This window comes from Myotis brandtii, unplaced genomic scaffold (genome assembly GCF_000412655.1).
Source record: "Myotis brandtii unplaced genomic scaffold, ASM41265v1 scaffold194, whole genome shotgun sequence".
Taxonomy (NCBI): domain Eukaryota; kingdom Metazoa; phylum Chordata; class Mammalia; order Chiroptera; family Vespertilionidae; genus Myotis; species Myotis brandtii.
Window position 1 is genome coordinate 625,548 of NW_005357232.1, and position 14,263 is coordinate 639,810.

The window sequence follows — 14,263 nt, forward strand, 5'->3', positions numbered from 1 at the left end:
GTAGATAAAATTATTTATTAATTATTTAAAAACTGCAGTCAAAATAGACAACTCTAAAGAAGGAAATAATAGCCCAACATAGTCCTCTCATTTTGAACTTTTAAGGAAACTTTAATTATAATAGCACTCTCCCATAATCCTGTGATTTAGAACTTCTTAAATAAAACCTTAATGACTAGGGATTCTGTTTTCTGAAAAAGAAATTGGAGGCAGGCAAATTGCCTGTAGTACATTTAATTGAGTTTTGGGGGGTTAGGTTTAAATCAAATAATTTGTTCTACTTGATAATATATTTTCAGTTAATTGACAGAAGGGAGGCCTTCTGGTGTTTTTCTAATTACAGATTTTAGACAGCAAATGTGACCCAAATGAAATGTCAGTATTAGATCTGATCTAATGTAGGCTTGTTTTTGTTTTGTTTTTCATTTGAGAGTGGCAGCTGCAGACTATGAAAGATGTGAACTCACTGAGCTCTTCATCACAGTCTTCAGAACCTTCCACTCTCATCTCTCCTGGGTTTGAAGATCTGGTTATCTCTAAGATGAACTATGAGGTTTTCCCTCAGATTTAAAAAATGTTGAGTGGTAAATGGCAAACTGGGGGTTTGGTAGTTAAAACAAAAAACTGAGAAAGAAATTTAATTATCTGCAAAGTATAGTTTTAAAAACATGTGTTTTGAATTCTCTATTTATAAAAGCCCATTAAAGATAAATAGTCCTCTACTTAAGCACATTTTACTCAGTGCATACTTAATTAATCAGTAATGCTATGCCCATTTCCTCTTCAACTCCACAATTGAAAACTGAAAAATAGGCTTATTATCTCTGGATCATCAAGGTGTCTTGGTGTAAGAATTGTGGCCAAAATGTGAAACTTTTAGAAAAATCAGTGAGTTCCGAAGTACAGAAAGGGTAAAAATATAAAAAGAGAAACAGGCTGACTCCTTGCAGTGCCTTCTCAGCATCACATATTTCCCTTATTTCTTTATTTTTCTTTATTTTCTCTAATAAAGTACTTGCTGAAATTCTACCAACTGGGCCCCAGTCTTTTTTAGAAGAACTAGCTTGAAGTAGTACATTTCCTCCTGCTGCCTGACTTCTGTTTTACAAAGTTATGAGAATTGGATGTGGGCATGGGTCTTTGGTTGCTGTTGTTTTAAAATTTCGGGATGATTTTTAGACATGGAGAACATTTTGGGGAACAGATCTTAAGAGGATGCAAGAGTGGGTGTTTTGATGTGGCAGTACTGGAGGCAGAGAGATAAAGGCTTCTTAACTTTAGGAGTTTTGAACAACATGGGGGTGTGCAAAAGAGAAACATATTTTTCTTAGGCCAAGCGTAATAAAGTATAGTTTTAAAAAGTGTTGTTTTTCTTATACCCTGTGACTTTTTGTCTCTCAGATTCAGGCTGGCACTATTATCATAGTGTGGCCTTATTATGTAGTTTTGGCATGGAAACCAAATCACTTTTTATAAATTTGTATTTATAGGAAAAGTATTGAGTTCTAAATAGCCATCTTATAAGTGAAGTTTTGGAAACAATATGTTGGAAGTGAGGCAATATCCTGAGTGACCACACTTTTAGTTTTCTTTTGCTTAGAAAGTGCTGGCTTAGATTTTGGATTCATTTTTTCTTTTGCTGATAACTAAATGTATCAGTTTTTATTGTCTTTTCATTTGGTCTCCCTAGAGAATAGAGTAATGTAAATAAGACAGTAGATTAGAAATAACACACTGGTACTGAAGAGGGATAGCCTACTTCTGAGGTAAGAGAAAACGATCAGTTTGAAAGAGTAGCAGCTGAGATGTTGACAATCAGGGCAAAGGCCTCCTCCATTCTCCATAGCACAAACTGATTTTTATAAAGATGCCCCTCTTGCAGTCTTTCTTATCTCAGTAAATACAATTATTACCACTTTTTGATTTAAGCCACTAAACTAGACAACTATAATAGCTTCCTAACTGGTTTCCCTGCTTCCCAATACCCATGTCTGTTTGGTAAGAGTGATCCTTTTATTTTTTAACTAGAGGCCTGGTGCATGAATTTGTGCCCGGGTGGGGTCCCTTGGCCTGGCCAGCAATCAGGGCCAATAAGGGCCACCTCACCCAGTCCCAATAGGGGCTGATCAGGGCCAGCCGTCCGGGGGGAGGGAACACAGGAGGTTGGCTGTGGGAGCGCAGTGATCACCAGGGGGCAGCTCCTGGGTTGAGCATCTGCCCCCTGCTGGTCAGTGCACGTCATAGCTACCGGCTGGTCATCCGGTTGAGTCGCTTAGGCTTTTATATATATATAGATAGATTTTTATTGATTTCAGAGAGGAAGGGAGAGAGGGAGAGAGAGAGAAACATCAGTGATGAGAGAGAATCATTGATCAGCTGCCTCCTGCATGCCCCACAATGGGGGATCTAGCCCACAACCCGAGCTTGTGCCCTTGACCAGAATCAAACCTGGGACCCTTCAGTCCACAGGCTGACACTCTATCCACTGAGCCCAAATCAGTTAGGGTGAGAGTGATCCTTTTAAATCCATGTCAGATCCTGTTACTTCTCTGCTTAAAACTCTCCAGTAGCTTTCCATTTCGCTCAAATTAAAACTAAGAGTCTTTACAGGGACCTGTAAGCCCTTTGCATTAGCTTCTCAGGTCTTATTTCATTCTACTCATACTGGACTTCTTGGTACTCTCGATCCCACCAGATATACTCCTGCCTCAGGACCTTTACACTCACTATTTCCTTTTCCTCCAGATATCTATGATTGATCATTCATCTCATTCAACTTTTTTCTTAAATATTAAATTCTTAGAATGGTTCTTCCTGATTACCCTGTTTAAAATAGCATTAATATCCCTGGCCGGTATGCCTCAATGGTTAGAGTGTTGACCCGAGCACCGCAGGGTTGGGGTTCAATTCCCTGTCACGGGTACATACCTGGGCTGCAGGTTTGATACCCAGCCCACTCAGGGCACATTTAGGAGCTAATCAATCAGTGTGTTTCTCTCACATCAATGTTACTCTTTTCTTCCCACTCTCTAAAAAAGTCAATGGGCCTGGCTGGTGTTGCTCAGTGGTTGTGCACCAACCTATGAACCACGAGGTCACAGGTTTGATTCCCAGTCAGGGCACATGCCTGGGTTGCAGGCTCGATACTCAGTGTGGGGTGTGCAGGGGACAGCCTATTGATGATTCTCTCTCATCAGTGATGTTTCTATCTCTCCCTCTCACATTCTCTCTGAAATCAATAAACATATATTAAAAATAAATAAATGGGGAAACATCCTCTGGTGAGGATTACCAAAAAACAACAATAATAAAATTAAAATAAAATTAAATAGCATGTATACCCTCACTCTCACCCAGGCACACTCTATTTTCTGTCTCTGCTTTATTTTTCTCCGTAGCACTTACCATCATCTGACATACTATATATTTTATTTGCTTTCATTGTCTATCTTTTTTTTCCATATTCGAAGCTCTTCACCCAAGGATATTTTTCCATTGATTTTTAGAGAGAGTGGAAGGGAGGGGGAGAGACTCATCGATTGGTTGCCTCCCAAACACGCCCCAACCAGGGCCTGAGATTGAGCCTGCAATTGAGGTGTGTTTACAATGAAATATTGAGTCACTAAGAAATTTAATAAGATACCATTTGGTGTTCTTCATTTGATAAAAGAACATATGCAGTGCCTTTTTAACGACAATTTTCATTTTGGATTATTTTTACTTTAAAAGATTAAGAAGAAATAAAATTGAGTGTTTAAAGGAGCATGCCTCGGTTATCTGGAATGTTTACTTATATGTAGAACACATTCCCCCAAAATGCAAGGTACAAGGGGATAGTGTTTGTATTCTTAAACTCCTTTAAAAAAATTTTTAATTTAAATTTTATTTATTTAGTTGTTCATTCTCACCCAAGAATATTTTCTCCATTGATTTTTAAAGAGAGTGGAAGAGATGGGGAGAAACAGAGAGAGAGAAACATCTATGTGAGAGAAACACATCAATTGGTTGCCTTCTACACATGCCCTGACTGGTGCTGGGGATTGAGCCTGTACCAAGGTGCCCTTGACTGGAATTGAACCCAGGACCCTTTGGTTGGAAGGTTGATGCTCTAACCACCGGTTAGGGCAGTGTTTGTATTCTTTTTTCTTTTTAAATATATTTTTATTGATTTTAGAGAGGAAGGAAGAGGGAGAGAGAAATAGAAACATCAGCGATGAGAGAATCATTGATTGGCTGCTTCCTGCATGTCCTCTACTGGGGATCGAGCCTGTGATCCGGGTATGTACCCTGACTAGGATGGAACCTTGACCTCCTGGTTCATAGGTCAGCGCTTAACCCCTGAGCCACACTGGTCGGGCAGTGTTTGTATTCTTGAAGAAGTTCAAAAGATCTTTTCAAATTCTAGTTATGCTTCTTAATTGGTTTTAACTATGCTTTTTGTAAAAATGTAAACATTTATATAAGGCTTATTATATGCATTATTGTGAGTAATTTACAACTCATTTAATGTCATCTTTATAATAATCATGGGAAAGTTACTTATTTCTCTTATCCTCTGTTTCTTGATTTTTAAACAGAGAAGATTGGACTACATAATCTCCAAGGCCCCTTCCAGTTCTGAAATGTTAAAACTTTCTAACTGTTGGCCAGGCAACCTAGTTATGTGTTAATTAAGACAAGTCATCTTTTCCTAGTGGGAGCAGAGATGATGGTGAAGCCCTGAAGATAGTGCAGAGTAGGAGAGGAAGTTGTTATTTGGATGAATGTAAGTGCAGAATCTGTACCTGGCAAAGTGTCAGTCTGGGAAGGAAGAAAGAATACATCAAATCATTGTTGAGGTTTTGATGATGTGAAACTGTTTAACTACCTCACTGCCTTTCCTTAATATCTTAAGGTAGAAATTCAAGGTTGTTTAAGTCTTGAGCAGAGCACATGACGCCTCCTTATTATCTGGCACTACTTTTTAGCTATAGATTGAAACTTAGCCTGGACTTCTCCCCCAAGGTTTCAAGAAATAGGAAATAGAAGAGTTAAGAATTTAGTACATGAAATATAAAATTTGAATCTGATTAAGCATCTAGAGCCAAGTACTAATTTACAGGAAATATAGGGGATATATTACACCTTAAGGATGCAACCATCAAATCCAGTCCATGGGAAACCCAGTTTCTTTCAATAAAAAAAATTTTAAGGGGTGGAGAGAGGAAAGACCTATAGATCAAAAGCAATTTGTGATATATCAACCAAGAGCTAGAGAGAGATTTTATACTGAACTGCATTGCTTTTCCTTTGCAAAAGGGATGTTAACATTAGTTCTGGAGTGGAAAACGAAATCCTATAATTGTTAATCCATTACGTAATGAAAACTATAGCTAAAGTGTCAATCTGGAATGCTCGGTGTGCTTCTACCCCTGCCTCTGGTGCAGGTGGCAACTGTAGATTAATTGTGGTGTGGTCAGGCCTTCCGTGAAGAGAAGTTTGAACCTGAGAGCCTATGTCCTCAGCAGTGCTAATTGGGAGATGTGGAGTAAGGGGATTTCCACTGTTTGTTAATAAGATCTCCAGGCGCATTTCCTCTTTGTTTTTGCATTTCTCTCAGCTGTGAAGCAGCTGCAGGGAAGTAAAATGTGATTTCCTGCCCTTGGGTTTCTGGCTTTTCTTTTGGAAATTATAATTAGAAGAGTGGAACGTGTATGGATTGAGTTACCTACACAGCTGATTTAAACACCAATTTTTCAGTTTTATTGAGATAGAATTGACATATAACATTGTGTCAGTTTAAGGTGTACAACATAATGATTTGATATTTGTAAGGAACTGATTATTATTAAGTACCAAAACAAACTGAAAAATCACTTTCAGAACTAGCAGAGCTGAATGATCAGATCCAAAGTACTGTATTCATGTTCCCTTGTCAACTATGTCACCAGTGAAGCTACCAGTAAATTAGTATTTAAATCTTTAATTTATCATTATTGTGTTAGGATAAAACTTTTATAGTAGAACTAGTAGCCCTGCGCATGAATCTGTGCATTCGTAGCTCACTGCCCTGCTCTCCTGTAGCTCTCTGCCCGCTGCCCCCACTGCCACTGGTAGCTCTCGGCTGCTTGTAGCTTGCTTACCCACCCTCCTGTAGCTCTCTGCCACTTGTAGATTGGTCGTGATGTTATGACATCCTGACTAATTTGAATATTCCTCTATTATATTAGATGCCCTTATAAATAAAACAATGATAATGGACTTGGGGGGAAGAGGAAAGGGCCATAATTCTTCTCTTTCTTGTTTTGTGATTAACCCTGTTGGTTTTCAGATATTGTTCCATAGGATGCTGAACTCCCAGAAGTTTTGGTAAATTTTTGTCTAAATATATGTGCAGCCTTGTTTTAGGTGGGCTATAGCCTGGTAGGTAGACATGACATGTATATATAAGGTAAAATTATATTAAATTCCAAGTTTAGATAGCTCAGGACACCAGAATTTATTAGAAAATGGCCAGAGCAGAAGCAGGTGCAGTGAATTTCAGCACAGTTTTCCTAGGCCCCTAGAGTTTCTACATGGGACTGAGCAGTGAGTGGCAGTGTCCATCCAAGGTAGGATCTCTTCATCTTAAGTCACATTGCATCACAGATCTTTTATATCTAGGTTGACACTACTGTTCACAAAGACTTAGACCACAATCTTCATGCCTCCTTTAAGAGGACTTTTATGAATATTGGGCTCTCCTGGACTCCATGTCCTCTCCTCACTAGAGGAAAGAACCATTTCCCTGTGGTGAGGGTGTATAATTTTTCTCATGGAAGAGGACCTAGAGCTGTGTTGCTAATGGGACTTTTTTCCTCAGCTCTAGTTCTCACTTCTCCAAGTGACTCCCAAGTTGTTTTCTTTAATCCTGGTTACTCTTTTAAATGCCAGATCAGTGTAACCAATTGCTTGTAAGACATTTCTGTGTGAATATGCCATGAACTTAAATTCAACATGTCAAAAACAAATTCTAGCCTTCGATCACATATCACTGAGTTTATTTTTTTGATTTTCCTCTTTGCCACCCAGATTGGAGAAATTAAAACTGATTTTGTCCTGGCTGGAGTGGCTCAGTTAGTTGAGCATTGTCCCATGCACCAAAAGGTCACCAGTTGAATTCTCTGTCAGGGCACATGCCCAGATTGTGGGTTTGGTCCAGGTCTGGGTGCGTATAGGAGGCAACCCCATCCATGTTTCCCCTTCTCTCTCAAAAAAAAACAAAAACATTTTTTTAAAAAGGACTTTAAAGAAACAAACTGATTTTGACTCCTCTTTTATCCTTAAACTTTGTGTGGTATCAGTCACTAATCCTATTGTGCAGCATTTCTCAATTCTGCCTCTGTTGTTCCGTTTCCACTACTTCCATTGGCTGTATGCTGCTTCGAAAACCAATACGAAAGAGGCAGGTGCTGGTGTAAGGAAAAATGATTTATTCAAGAGCCCTCAGCCTAATAAGATGGGGGGAAAAGACTCTCATCCCAAAGACCGTCTTAACATCTCACTGCAGGCAGAGGTTTATAGGGAGGGAGAGGGAAAACAACAAAGAGATAAAAGGGAGGGGGTTAAAAATTCCTCTTGCATACCAGCAGAGTCTTTTCTAATAAGGACTTTGAAAGTGGTCAAGTGATGGTGTGGTGTGTGTCATCTTGGTTTTTGTCCTCCTGGTTTTACGATTGAAGGTCAACAAATCTCCCAGAGCTGGGATGACTGAAGGTTGGAGTCTGTACCTTTTGAAGTTAGTTCCTAGAATTCTTATACAAACATGCTGTTTATCTACAAGTTACATATTAGAGTCAGCATTTACAGAAACAATGTCGAAAGAATGGTGGGTTGCGTTACATCTACACTCTTCTTCCATCTTTTATCTTCACACTATTGCCACATTAGTCTTTTCAAAACAATGATTTAATTACATTATTCTCTTGTCCCAAAATCTGCAGTTTCCCATTCCTGCCCTGAAAGTAACTCCTTCACAGTTTCTCTACAACCTAATTTTCAAGCCTCATCTTTTAATACTCTGCTCTACACACATCTGCTTCAGCTAGATTTGGCTATTCACTGCCTCTGGACTGCTTTTCCCCTTTATCTACTCTGTACTCCTGTTTTCAAATCCTGTTTTTTTCGTCAAGGCTTTCTCAAATATGTTTTCTGTCACACAGTCTTCCCTGACCTCTATAGTCTGTGTTTATCTTTTCTTCCTTTGAACTTGCAGCATTTATTAACCCTGGCACACTCTTGGCTATTAATCTGTACCATGTGTTCTTGTTTTTGTGCTTAGTTTTTCACATCAGTATCTTGTCTTTTCAACTACATTATGCACTGATTGAGGGACAGAGCTCCCTTCTTTGTAGGTATTCTCCGCAATGCTTGACAACCAGTAGGTGTGCAATAAATGTTGTTATTTATACATTGCCATTCATTTTACATTTCTTATGTCATAGCTACCATTTATTTAACTATATTGTTTAATCATTACAATTACTTTGAGGGAAGGAGTATTTTATATACTTTACAAATGAGGAAACTGAGGCTCAGAGAAGTTCAGTGACTTGCCAGAGCCACACAGTTTAAGTCATAAAGGCTGTATGCAAACCCAGATCTTTGGATTCAATTACAGATGCTTTTACACTTATTAGTAATTCTACCTCCTTATTAGTCTGATGTATTTTTCTTTTTTTAATTAAATTTATTGGGGTGACATTGGTTAATATCATATAGATTTCAGTTATGGGTTTCTGTGTTACAAGGTTTATATATTTCACTGTGTGTCCATTACCCAAAGTCAAATCTTCTCCTGTCACCATGTTTTTTGAGGTTGGGAGAGTGCTTAATATTTAGCTTGCTGTTACTTGCCTAATTAATGGCAGCAGAAGAAAAAGTGTGCTAACATGAATAAGCAGTAATTGCTAGCAGGAACAATAAAACAGTTGCAAACTGTGTCAGAGTTCACAGGAAAATAGAATTTCCCTTAATCTCATCGATTACTGGTGGAATGACTCACCTTCCAGTAGTGCGTTGTTCTTAAGTTATTCAATATTTGTTTAAGTTAGACAAGGGAGGGAAAATCACTGATGAGATGTACAAGAATCGTCATTTGAGCTAATGACTGTTCCTGGGATATCCCCAAGATTTGTACCTTAGTATTCTTGCCTCCTATTTACTGTTTGACTCTTTCACGTTTGGATTTTTTTTAGAGTAAAATCACTTCCCATTTCCTTTCTGCCCTTCATCTGGACAGCTTCCATAGGCTACTTTCTTATACTGTGATGCGCAAAGATTAACTATATGCTCACTTAACATGAGTCAGATTTAGTATTGCTTATCTTAGAATTTCCAAGAATTAAAAAATTTTCTATCTCTGTTCTCGCTTTTCTATTCTTGATTTTTTTTCATTAAAAGAGGACAAAAAGACAACCCAAACTATTTTCTTTATAAATTAGCAATAAAATTGAGCATAAATGACAGTAAATTCTGCTTCATTGCTATGAGGAAATGGTAAATTTTGATAGCTTTTGCAGATACAACTGATAAATTATTTATTCTGTTTTATAAATAAACTAGAGGCCTGGTGCATGAATTCATGCATAGGTGGGGTCCTTTGGCCTGGCTGGCCATCAGGGCTGGCCAGCCGTGGGGAAGGACCGCAGGAGATTGGCCGGCCATGAGAGGTTGGTTGTGGGAGTGCACTGACCATCCGGCTGGCTGGGGGGAGGGACCGAGGGAGGTTGGCTGTGGGAGCGCACTGACCACCAGGGGGAAGCTCCTGCATTTAGCGTCTGCCCCCTGGTGGTCCATGTGTGTCAAGCGACCGGTCAGTCGGTCAGCTGGTTGTAATGGTCACTTAGGCTTTTATATATATACTAGAGGCCCGGTGCATGAAATTCGTGCAAGAGTAGGCCTTCCCCCAGCTGTCGGCACCGGCTTCCCTCTAGCACCCAGGACCCAGGCTTCCCTCTGGCTGCTGGCAGGCACCCAGGACTCGGGCTTCCCTTGCAGCCCTGGCTTCATCTGGAAAGTCATCTGGAAAGATGTCCAGTCTAATTAGCATATTATGCTTTTATTATTATAGATAGATAGCTCATTCAACTCAGTGAAGTTATGAGTTAAGTAGGAGTCAGAAATAGAGGTTCTGTATTTTTTCTGTAGGCATTGATTTGGTCTTTTTTCTCCTTGCATCTTGGTTTTCTCACCTGATTGTTTTGAGGATAGAATGAGTACATATACTAGTATGCATGTTGTAAGGCAGAAAGTAATCTACAAGGGTGTCCTACAGGATTCCCCTGCAGAAAACACTTGATTTATGAATCATCTGTATGTGTGAACTGCAAGGACAAGATAACCTGTTCAATCTAGAGTCCTTCTGAAGGGGATGGGCTGAATAGTCCCTTTGACCCCTAAATCAGAACAACCTGGGAACAAATGAAATGTAGATGTGCTTTTTTTACACATATGGAGGCAGTTAGATTATTGGTACTTATAGGGATCCATCTATTCTACTGCTGTATGAGGAACAGGAAGCAGGGAAAGTTGTTTTGCTGATATCTGTTTTAAAACTCAAAGAGTTATAAATGGTGACAAACTGTTGGTAAAATTTGTACCATTATTACTACTGACCTAAATTTAGCACATGAAGAGACTTTTGAGGTATGGTCTTATTGTAGTCAAGCACTTAATTTTATTGAATCCTTGCGACAGCCCTTTGAAGTAGCCCCACTTCATTTCTCAGGAACCTGAGGTCCAGAAAAGTGAGGTAACTGATCTAAGGTATATAAGCTAATGCAGAGAAGATGCAAACACAGATAGGCAGTGGTTAGTCCAGGCTCCTTTAGTATCCTCACAGCTGAGGGCTGTGCATGTATCTGAGGAGGATAATATGGTATCCAAATTTATTGTTAAGGGAAACATTTTTAGTTTGGCCACTTTTGAGGATAAACCAGTGGTTCTCAACCTCTGGCCCTTTAAAACAGTTCCTCATGTTGTGATCCCCAACCATAAAATTATTTTCATTGCTACTTCATAACTGTAATTTTGCTACTGTTATGAATCATAATGTAAATATCTGATATGCAGGATGGTCTTAGGCGATCCCTGTGAAAGGGTCATTCGACCGACAAAGGGGTCGCGACCCACAGGTTGAGAACCACTGGCATAAACAATGAAAAATTTATAAAGATTCTTAAAAAGAGCCTTGGGCAACCCTCTTGTAATTGCTTTTCTCTAGGAATTCTTTTTGAGGGTTTTTAGTTAGTGTTAAATTTTTCTCCAGGACTTTCTGCCCCCTATTTGGAAAGTAAGTATTTATTTTCTGATTTATTTATTTATTTATTTACTTACTTATTTACTTACTTACTAGAGGTCTGGTGCGTGAAATTTGTTCACGGGAGTGGGGGGGTCCCTCAGCGCAGCCTGCACCCTCTCGCAATCCGGGACCCCTTGGGGGATGTTCCGCAGGGATTGGGCCTAAACTGGCAGTTGGACATCCCTCTCGCAATCCGGGACCACTGACTCCTAACTGCTCACCTGCCTGCCTCATCATCCCTAACTGCTCTCCTGCTTGCCTGACCGCCCCTAAGCACCTCTGCCTGCCTGCCTGATTGCCCCAAACTGCTTGCCTGCCTGGTTGATGATCTCTAACCACCTCTGCCTGCCTGCCTGGTCACCCCTAACTGCCTCTGCCTCAGCCCCTGCCACCACAGCTTCATCCAGAAGAACAACCAGAATGACGTCCGGAAGGTCATTCGGCTGTCCGGTCTAATTAGCATATTACATTTTTATTATTATAGACTAGAGGCCCGGCCTGATTGCCCCTAACCACTCTGCGCCTCGGCCCCGCCGCTGTGGCTTCGTCCGGAAGGACATCCTAAAGGTCATTTGGCTGTCCAGTCTAATTAGCATATTATGCTTTTATTATTATAGATTGGCCTTAATGATTTATTATTTTTCCTTAATGTCCAACAGTTTTTACACAAAGTTCTTGGATTATAGTTATAAACATTAGTCCTGTTCCTTTGCTTTGTTTTTCTCCTTTTAGGAGTCTAATAAGACATATGTTAAATCTTTTCTGCCTGTTTTCCATTTTAAGGACTTTCTCTCTTGACCTGTTTTACTTCTTTTTTTTCTAGTGTTATTTTTAATCTTTATTGTTAAGATTATTAAATATGTCCCTCTTTTTTCCCCCCATTGCTCCCCTCCACCCCGTTCCCACCCCAACATAGGCCTTTGCCACCCTATCATCTGTGTCCATAGGTAATGCATATGTGCATATAAGATCTTTGTTTAGTGTCCTCCCCCATCCCCCTTTCCTTTGACAGTCATCTGTCTGCTCCATTTCCATGCCTCTGATTCCATTCCATTCACTAGTTTATTCTATTAATTAGATTTCTTATTTGTTTATTTTGATGTTTAGATTCAATTGTTGATAGGTATTTACTAGTATTTGTTGCCATTTTGTTGTTCATAGTTTTGATTTTTTTCTTCTTCTTCTTAAAGAATACCCTTCAACATTTCATATAATATTGGTTTGGTGGTGATGAACTCCTTTAGCTTTTTCTTGTCTGTGAAGCTCTTTATCTGCCCTTCAATTCTAAATGAGAGCTTTGCTGGGTAGAGTAATCTTGGTTGTAGGTCCTTGCTATTCATCACTTTGAATATTTCTTGCCACTCCCTTCTGGCCTACATAGTTTTTGTTGAGAAATCAGCTGACAGTCATATGGGCATTCCCTTGTAGGTAACTAAATGCTTTTGTCTTGCTGCTTTTAAGATTCTCTCTTTGTCTTTAGTCCTTGGCATTTTAATGATGTGTCATGGTGAGGGTCTCTTTGGGTTCCTCTTGCTTGGGACTCTGTGCTTCCTGGACTTGTAAATCTACTTCTTTCACCAGGAGAAACTAAGGAATCTGGATGGCACAGCTGAAACATCTCAGGTTTAAACTTAGCATTTGCTCTCTTCACATATTCCTCAAGCGTTGTGATAAACGTATTACATGTGGCACTAAATAGAGAAGAGGCTTCATTCATGTTCTCTATGCTGGGAGATGAATGATCTTCATCATGGTGAACAAATTCTTGAATTATATGAATTATGTATTTAGGTCACAGAAGAGGCGAAGTTCAGACATTGTGGTTTTCAGAGATTCACTGGTTTCACTTAATTTACTTTTTTAGTCCTAGTATCAGTCAAACAGGCTTTAGAGCTCCCCAGAACAACCAGCCAGCTCTGTCTTGCAGCTGCATTCACCACTTTCATGTAGAAATGCTGCTCTCCTGGAATGATTAATTCCTTTCTTGTGTCATCTGCCAAATGGATTTTAATTTTACAAACTGCCATCTTTATACTTCCTTTGCTCCTGTTGCAAACATCATCTTGTGTATCATAGTAGGACAGGATTACATTATTTAAAGCAAACCATTGAGGCTGTCAACCTATGAGATAGTTGGTCCACTTGTACAGATCTCTTCCATGCTTCGGAGCCTGGCACTGCTCATCCTGCTGGTCCGGCACCAGCCTTCCAGCCACAGTGATTGGGTAGACTGGACAGCCGTTCCTAGCCCTGCCGACCCCTCCCCTGGTGGCCCTAGCCAACACCAAGCTGCCCTCAGCCCGCAAGCACCCTAGTATCTGGAGGCCCATAGAGGGCTGGAGTGAGGTGGCAGCAGGTGGAGCTCGGGGACCAGGAGGAAGTGTGGGTTCAGATATCTCTGGGTGAGTCTTGGCCATCCTCCTGCTCTAGTTTCCTCATGCCAGCTGCTCCCTGTTTGTTTTCCTACATTTTTCTTGATAGGTCAAGTAATCTTTTCATAGATTTAAAGCCAGTTAGATTTCTGCTAACTGCTTGCTTCTGTCTTGTCCATTTTTTTATTGATTTGTAAGAGCTCTTTATTTGAAAAATTGTGATTTGAATTACAATCTTCTGAGGCCCCTTTTTTTTTTAAAAAAAAACTTAAGATATTTAGTTTTCCGTGCACGTTTTAAAATAGGCACATTTATAAAACTTTTTTCTTATGGCTCCTGGGTTTCATACTTAGAAAGGTCTTTTCCATTATAAGATTACTAGAGGACCGGTGCAAAAAATTTGTGCACTCGGGGGGGAAAGGAGGTCCCTCAGCCCGGCCTGTGCCCTCTCCCAGTCTGGGACCCCTCAGGAGATAACGACCTGCTGGCTTAGGCCTGCTCCCGGGTGGCAGAGGGCAGGCCCAATCCCTAGGTGCAGCCCCTGGTCGGGCTCAGAGCAGGGCCGATTGGG

The 14,263-nt window shown here is 40.0% G+C and overlaps 1 protein-coding gene and 1 pseudogene across 1 annotated transcript in view; one reads left to right on the plus strand and one right to left on the minus strand.

The window, feature by feature from the left end:
- The window catches only part of KIAA0391 (KIAA0391 ortholog), a 148,175-nt gene that overhangs the window by 18,509 nt on the left and 115,403 nt on the right, over positions 1–14,263 (plus strand). The gene's annotated exons all lie outside the window — the stretch shown is intronic.
- Positions 10,366–13,737, minus strand: LOC102254478 (annotated as a pseudogene).